The 6,375-nt window shown below is 38.9% G+C and overlaps 1 non-coding gene across 1 annotated transcript; it reads right to left on the bottom strand.

The window, feature by feature from the left end:
* Window positions 1-4,083: 4,083 nt before the first annotated feature.
* On the bottom strand, window positions 4,084-4,190 carry LOC141694785 (small nucleolar RNA R71). The gene has a single exon (XR_012564068.1). It is a non-coding gene; the product is annotated as a small nucleolar RNA R71 (small nucleolar RNA).
* Window positions 4,191-6,375: the final 2,185 nt, after the last annotated feature.

The raw sequence follows: 6,375 nt of genomic DNA, 5'->3' as shown, positions 1-6,375 counted from the left end.
TCCTTGAGGTAGCTACTTTGGGAGATTCCTCCTCAGCATTAAGAGCAACTATCCTTGACTTTCCTCCTTTCCTCTTGCTTCTTTGTTCCATCTCAAGTTCACGAGTCTTGAGCATCCCATAAATTTCATCAAGAGTTATTTCTTCAAGATTATAGTTGTCTCTTATAGTGGTGGCCTTCAAATCCCATCTTTCAGGAAGTGCTAACAGGAATTTAAGATTTGAATCCTCAAGTTCATATTCCTTGTCAACTAGTGACAAATCATTCAAGAATTTGACAAATCTGTCATATAAACCGGTTAATGACTCATCAGGCTTTGAGTCAAAGTGTTCATACTCTTAAGTAAGTATAGTCTTCCTATTCTTCTTAATTGATTCGGTTCCCTGGCATCTTGTCACCAAAGCATCCCATATCTCCTATGCAGTCTTGCAGTTGATTACCCTGTTTGACATTACATTATCAATAGCACTATGCAGCAAGTACAAGTGCCGTACCTTAGCATCCTTAGCAATTGATGAGATATCTTCAGCAGTATAATCACTCTTCTCCTTTGGTACAGATTATGTTAGTTGACCTGCAACTACAACAGAGAGTTTGGTTGGCTTGTGTGGTCCTTCATTGATTCTGTCAAGGTATTCTGGATCAGTAGCTTCCAAAAACATAGACATCCTCACCTTCCATATGGAATATTCAGATGGTTTCAGTATGGGAACTCTAATAGTCTCATATCGATTATGGATTTGAGTCTTTGGAGGTTCTTCAGTTTTGGTGGGCTTGGTTGGAGTTTCTTCTTCAGATATGATTGTTTTTGGATCTTAAACTATTTGTGTGTTAACAGATCTGCTCTGATACCACTTGATAGGTCACACACACTGTAGAAGGGGGTTGAATACAGTGTTTATCACAATCAAATCAAATTAAAGAACTCAAGTAACATAAAACAGACTTTATTCAATATAATAAACTCTGTTACAACATGGAACTGTCCTCTCTCAGTGATGAACAAATATCACGAGAGCTGTTAGGGTTACAATGAATATTATTCTCGATAATGATAACACATATAGTGTAAACCCTATGTCTGTGTTAATATATTACACAGTTACCAAATAATCGCTAATTGATATGGAATATAATTCTGCATCCTAAAATATATCAATCAGATATCTTTTCTTCCAAGTATTCTATTCTTCATAGAATTCCTTCTTCATGCAAATCTCTTTTTGTGTTTGTCTTGATCTTCTTTCCTTTCAATCAGCCGCCTTCCTTATCTGAAAGTCTCCTTAAGTCCTGATATTATCTCCTGATAAATATCTCCTGATAACTTAAGTTCTGACCACTTAAGTTCTGACTTCAGTATAAGTGCTTATTTCCAGTTAAGTACTGATTTGTCCTGTTTACGTAAGATCTGAAAACTAAACACAAATCATATTAGACATGAAATTATCAAATGTATCTAACAAACATTCTCAACTACATAATTGAAGAGGGTGATTAGCTTGATGAAGGACAAGGATAAAAGTAAAAGAATGTGGAAGGCTGTGATGTCTGAAAGGTTGAGAGAGAGGAATGAAAGACATGCTAGGATTAAGGCTGAGAAGGAGGAAAGGGAAAGGAACTATGCCAGGGAGATTGTGAGATTTGAACAAAGATCAAATGAGCTTAAGGCAAGGGGCTGAGTGGAATATCTAAAGATTGACATTTTTTAAACATTCAAGTTGGCAGATTCTCAAGATTCAGAGTTAGTTACCTCAACAGTTACTCATTAGATGAATGGCTTAAGCTAGTAAAAGCCTTAAGAGGGACAAAAATAATAGAGGAACTCCAAGTACTGGTAAATCTCAAGGACCTCATTAGGAAAGAACCAGGCTATGAAAAATTTACTTGATGGCTGTAATTGTTGAACTTATGTAATCATCAAATATATAAAAGTTTGTATCTGTCAATTTTTATGTAATTGATTTTTGTTAAGTGGCATTTATGACACTTTATTATGCTCTAATAAGCTTTGAATTGGTGTATTTGTACTCAAGTTGTTATGTGTTTTAATGTATTTTCTAGTGTTTTTGCATTTCAGGCACTATTCAGGTAATCAGGTGAATTAGCATTATTTTGGTGCTAATTTGGTGTCCAGATAGTGTTGGAATAAAAGCTTGTGGAAAGCCGGATTGAAGCAGCAAGTTTTAAGAAGAAATCTGTGTTTTTCCCAGAAGGACGGCACGCCCGCGCTGTGATAACGCGCGGCCGCGCCGGGGTTCCAGAAATGCAGCGCGCTCGAGATGTGATAGCGCGCGCCCGCGCCGAGGCCGAATTTCAGAATCCTGTTTTTATTACAATTCTAAAAGGGAAGCTTCCAGATTGTTGATGGATGCTATATATATTCATATTAGGTCGTTTCTAATATACAAGTCAGAGACGGACCAGAGCGCAAGGAGAAGATGGCAATAGACCATTAGCACAATTCAACAAAGGCGAAGATGATCTAGTTTATGCTTGTGAATCTTTGTTTCGAGTTGTACTTTGGATGCTTATTTCTTGTTTTGCTGAACCTATACTCTTTTTTGTACTTGGTTTTATTTATTCGTATAAAGACTACATTTGTTACATCATATTTTCATCGGAACCCATGTCGATGATGAGTCTGAGTATGGGCTAATCATTATCGTGGGGTTCTAGCGGATTTATTTATGGATTTCTTTAGTTAAATTGTTTGATGCCTTAGTATGTGGTGATTGTATGATATCCAAGTATGGGTTGTGCGTATTCGTCTTATGAGCGTCGCGAACTTATAAGATAGTGTGTTAATTCTTAATGAAGCTAAAAAGAATTTAAGGATTTAGAACTTACCATGCTAGCATAGGTTCATGTATTTATTATGAATGATCCATAGGTAATTTTAACCATCTTACTTGCCCTATGTAATCAAGATAGATAACTTGTGCTTAAACCGTTATGTTGTCAAATTCTATAGACATATAGGGTCTCAATATAACTAGTGTCTATTTAGCTTCCATCTCTTTTGTGAATGTCTGGTAGAATGGTACTCGTGCAACGAAATTTGGCATTTATCAGTTTCGTGTTATCTGATTAGTGTCATCACCATTGCATGCTAAGGTTAAGAATAATAAGGCTATTGAATGAAGTATTTAATGAAGTTAGAATCCCATATTTGTCATATATATCAATTCAGTCAATCTTATTCTCGTAGTTATAATTGTTAGCATAATTCTTAGTTATAAATAATCTCAATTTGTTATCATCTTAGCATTGGATACTAACCATACATTGTTGCTTAGTGCATAAATTAGATAGTTAACCAATGCAGTCTCTGTGGGAATGAACTAGAGAAAATTCTATACTACTTGCGAACTCGTATACTTGCATGTATTATTAGCGCGTGTTTAGCGACTAGAAAGTTTTTGGCGCCGCTGTGGGGGACTGCAGTGTTAATTTATAGTTTATGTGCTTTTCATCAGTGGTCGTTAAAGTTCATTAACTCGGACATTATTACTTATTTATTCCATGTCTGGTTTCAGGTACTCTAGGGAGGGTGTATGCATACGCGTTCGCGTACTCATAAGAGAACACTGGATAAAGCCGAGGAAGAACTTGTGGTAGTTCGTAGGGAAGTTTTTGAGGAAGAAAAGAAGGTTGAAGAAGAAGAGAAAGTCGAAGAGCCAATTGTAGTAGGTATGGGTGATCAAGCAGAAAATCTGAAGGCTTTGATGGACTATTCTAAGCCTAAGATTAATGACATTCAGTCTAGCATCATCAGACCAGCCATCAGGGCTAACACTTTTGAGATTAAGTCAAGCACGATCCAGATGATACAAAACTCAGTTCAGTTTGGGGGGGTTCTCCTACTGAAGACTCCAACATGCACATCAGGGATTTCATCGAGATCTGTGACACTTTCAAATTCAATGATGTGACTATAGATGCTATCAAGCTACGACTCTTCCCATTTTCTCTGAGGGACAAGGCTAAGTGCTGGTTACACTCTCTACTAGCAGGGTCTATCACAACTTGGGAAGATCTTGCTCAAAAGTTTCTCACTAAATTATTCCCCATGGCGAAGACTGCAGCAATCAGGAATGATCTTACCCAGTTCGCGCAGTAAACTGGAGAATCTCTGTGTGAGGCTTGGGATCGATATAAGGAGATGCTAAGGAAGTTCCCACACCATGGCATGCCTGATTGGATGATTATTAACTATTTCTACAATGGATTGGGTCCTACTTCTAGGCCCATGCTTGATACAGCATCAGGAGGAGCCTTGTGGGCTAAGAGCTACGATGAAGCCTATGAACTTATTGAACTAATGGCTGCTAATGAGTACCAGACTCCTTCCCAGAGACTGACTCAGGGGAAAGTAGCAGGAATTCTGGAGTTGAACACAGCAACTGCTATCGCTGCCTAACTTAAGGCTTTGATAATGAAGGTGGACACTGTGGCTAATTATGGAGTTAATCAAATCACTAGTGTATTTGAGCTTTGTGTTGGTGCCCATGAGACTGATCAGTGCACAATTTCTAGTGGATCAGCTCAGTTCGTGAGCAACTTCCAACAATCGCAGCAACCTGTGCCAGCCACCTATCATCCTAACAACCGCAATCATCCTAATTTCAGTTGAAGTAACGCTCAGAATGCGGTTCAATAGCCTTATCAGCAGTATCCAGCTAAGCAGTACAACCCCCTGGTTTTCAGCAACCGCAGTATGCACCAAGACAATAACTTCAGTTGCAACCAGCGAATGAAAAATCTGAATTAGAGGAGTTGAAGCTTATGTGCAAGAGTCAAGTTGATTCTATCAAGACCTTGGAAAATCAAATTGGGCAAATTGCCAATGCCTTGCTAAATCGTCAACCTGGTATATTGCCTAGTGATACTGAAGTGCCAGGAAAAAAGGAAGCTAAGGAGCAGGTAAAGGCAATCACTTTGAGGTCTGGGAAGGTTGCGAATCCCGAACAAACTCAAGAGTTGACTGAAGAAGCTGGGGCTGAGAAAGAAGCAAAGCAGCAGGATAAAAAAGTGGAACCAAGGAAGACTATTATTGAGCACACTCCGTCTAAGGGTAATATAGGGGAGAAATAGATCTATCCTCCACCGCCTTTTCCTAAGCGGCTGCAGAAGAAAAAGCTGGACAAGCAGTTTGAGAAGTTTCTGGAGTTGTTCAAGAAACTTCATATCAACATACCTTTCGCTGAGGCTCTCAAGCAGATGCCTAGTTATGCAAAGTTTATGAAAGGTATTCTATCTCAGAAGGTGAAGCTAGATGATTTTGAGACTGTCGCTCTCACGAAGGAATGCAGTGTTGTGCTGCAGCAGAAGTTGCCTCCAAAGCTTAGAGATCCAGGAAGCTTCACTATTCCATGTACTATTGTAAAGTGTCTTTTGACAGATGCTTATATGACTTGGGAACTAGCATCAATCTGATGCCTTTTTCAATCTTCAAGCAGTTGGACTTACCTGATCCCAAACCAACTTATATGACTTTGCAATTGGCCGACCGTTCTATTACATATCCACGCGGTATTGTGGAGGATGTCTTGGTCAAGGTTGATAAACTCATCTTTCTTGCTGATTTTGTAATTCTTGATTTCGAGGAGGATAAGAAGATTCCCATAATCTTGGGAAGACCTTTCTTGGCAACTAGCTGAACCTTGATCGATGTGCAGAAGGGTGAGCTTACAATGCGAGTGCTGGATCAGGATGTTACTTTTAATGTGTTTAATGCTATGAATTTTCCTACAGATAATGAGGAGTGCTTAAAAGTGGAGTTGGTCGATTCGGTGGTCACATCGGAACTTGATCAATTGCTAAGGTCTGATGCCTTAGAAAAAGCTTTATTGGGGAATTCAGATAGTGAAGATGACGAAGGTGACGAGCAATTGCAGTATTTGAATGCTTCTCCCTGGAAAAGGAAGATTGATATACCTTTCGAATCTCTTGAAATGGAGGAATTGAACAAAGCTCCTAAACGCCTCAAGCCATCTATTGAGGAAACTCCATCTCTTGAGCTTATGCCTTTACCTGAGCATTTGAGGTATGCATTTTTAGGTGATGCATCTACTCTGCCTATTATTATTTCATCTGACCTTTCAGGTAGTGATGAGGAAAAGCTTTTGAGGATTTTGAGAGAGTTCAAGTCGGCAATTGGATGGACTATAGCAGACGTCAAGGGGATCAGCCCTTCTTACTGTATGCATAAAATTCTGCTAGAGGAAGGTAGCAAGCCTACAGTCGAGCAGCAAAGAAGATTTAATCCTATCATTAAGGAGGTAGTGAAGAAGAAAATTCTGAAGTGGCTAGATGCAGGGATCATCTATCCTATCTCTAACATTTCATGGGTAAGCCCGGTTCAATGTGTGCCAAA

This window comes from Apium graveolens, chromosome 10 (genome assembly GCF_009905375.1).
Source record: "Apium graveolens cultivar Ventura chromosome 10, ASM990537v1, whole genome shotgun sequence".
Classification (NCBI taxonomy): domain Eukaryota; kingdom Viridiplantae; phylum Streptophyta; class Magnoliopsida; order Apiales; family Apiaceae; genus Apium; species Apium graveolens.
Note: the sequence above shows the minus strand (reverse complement) of the source record. Positions and strands in the feature narration are given on the sequence as shown.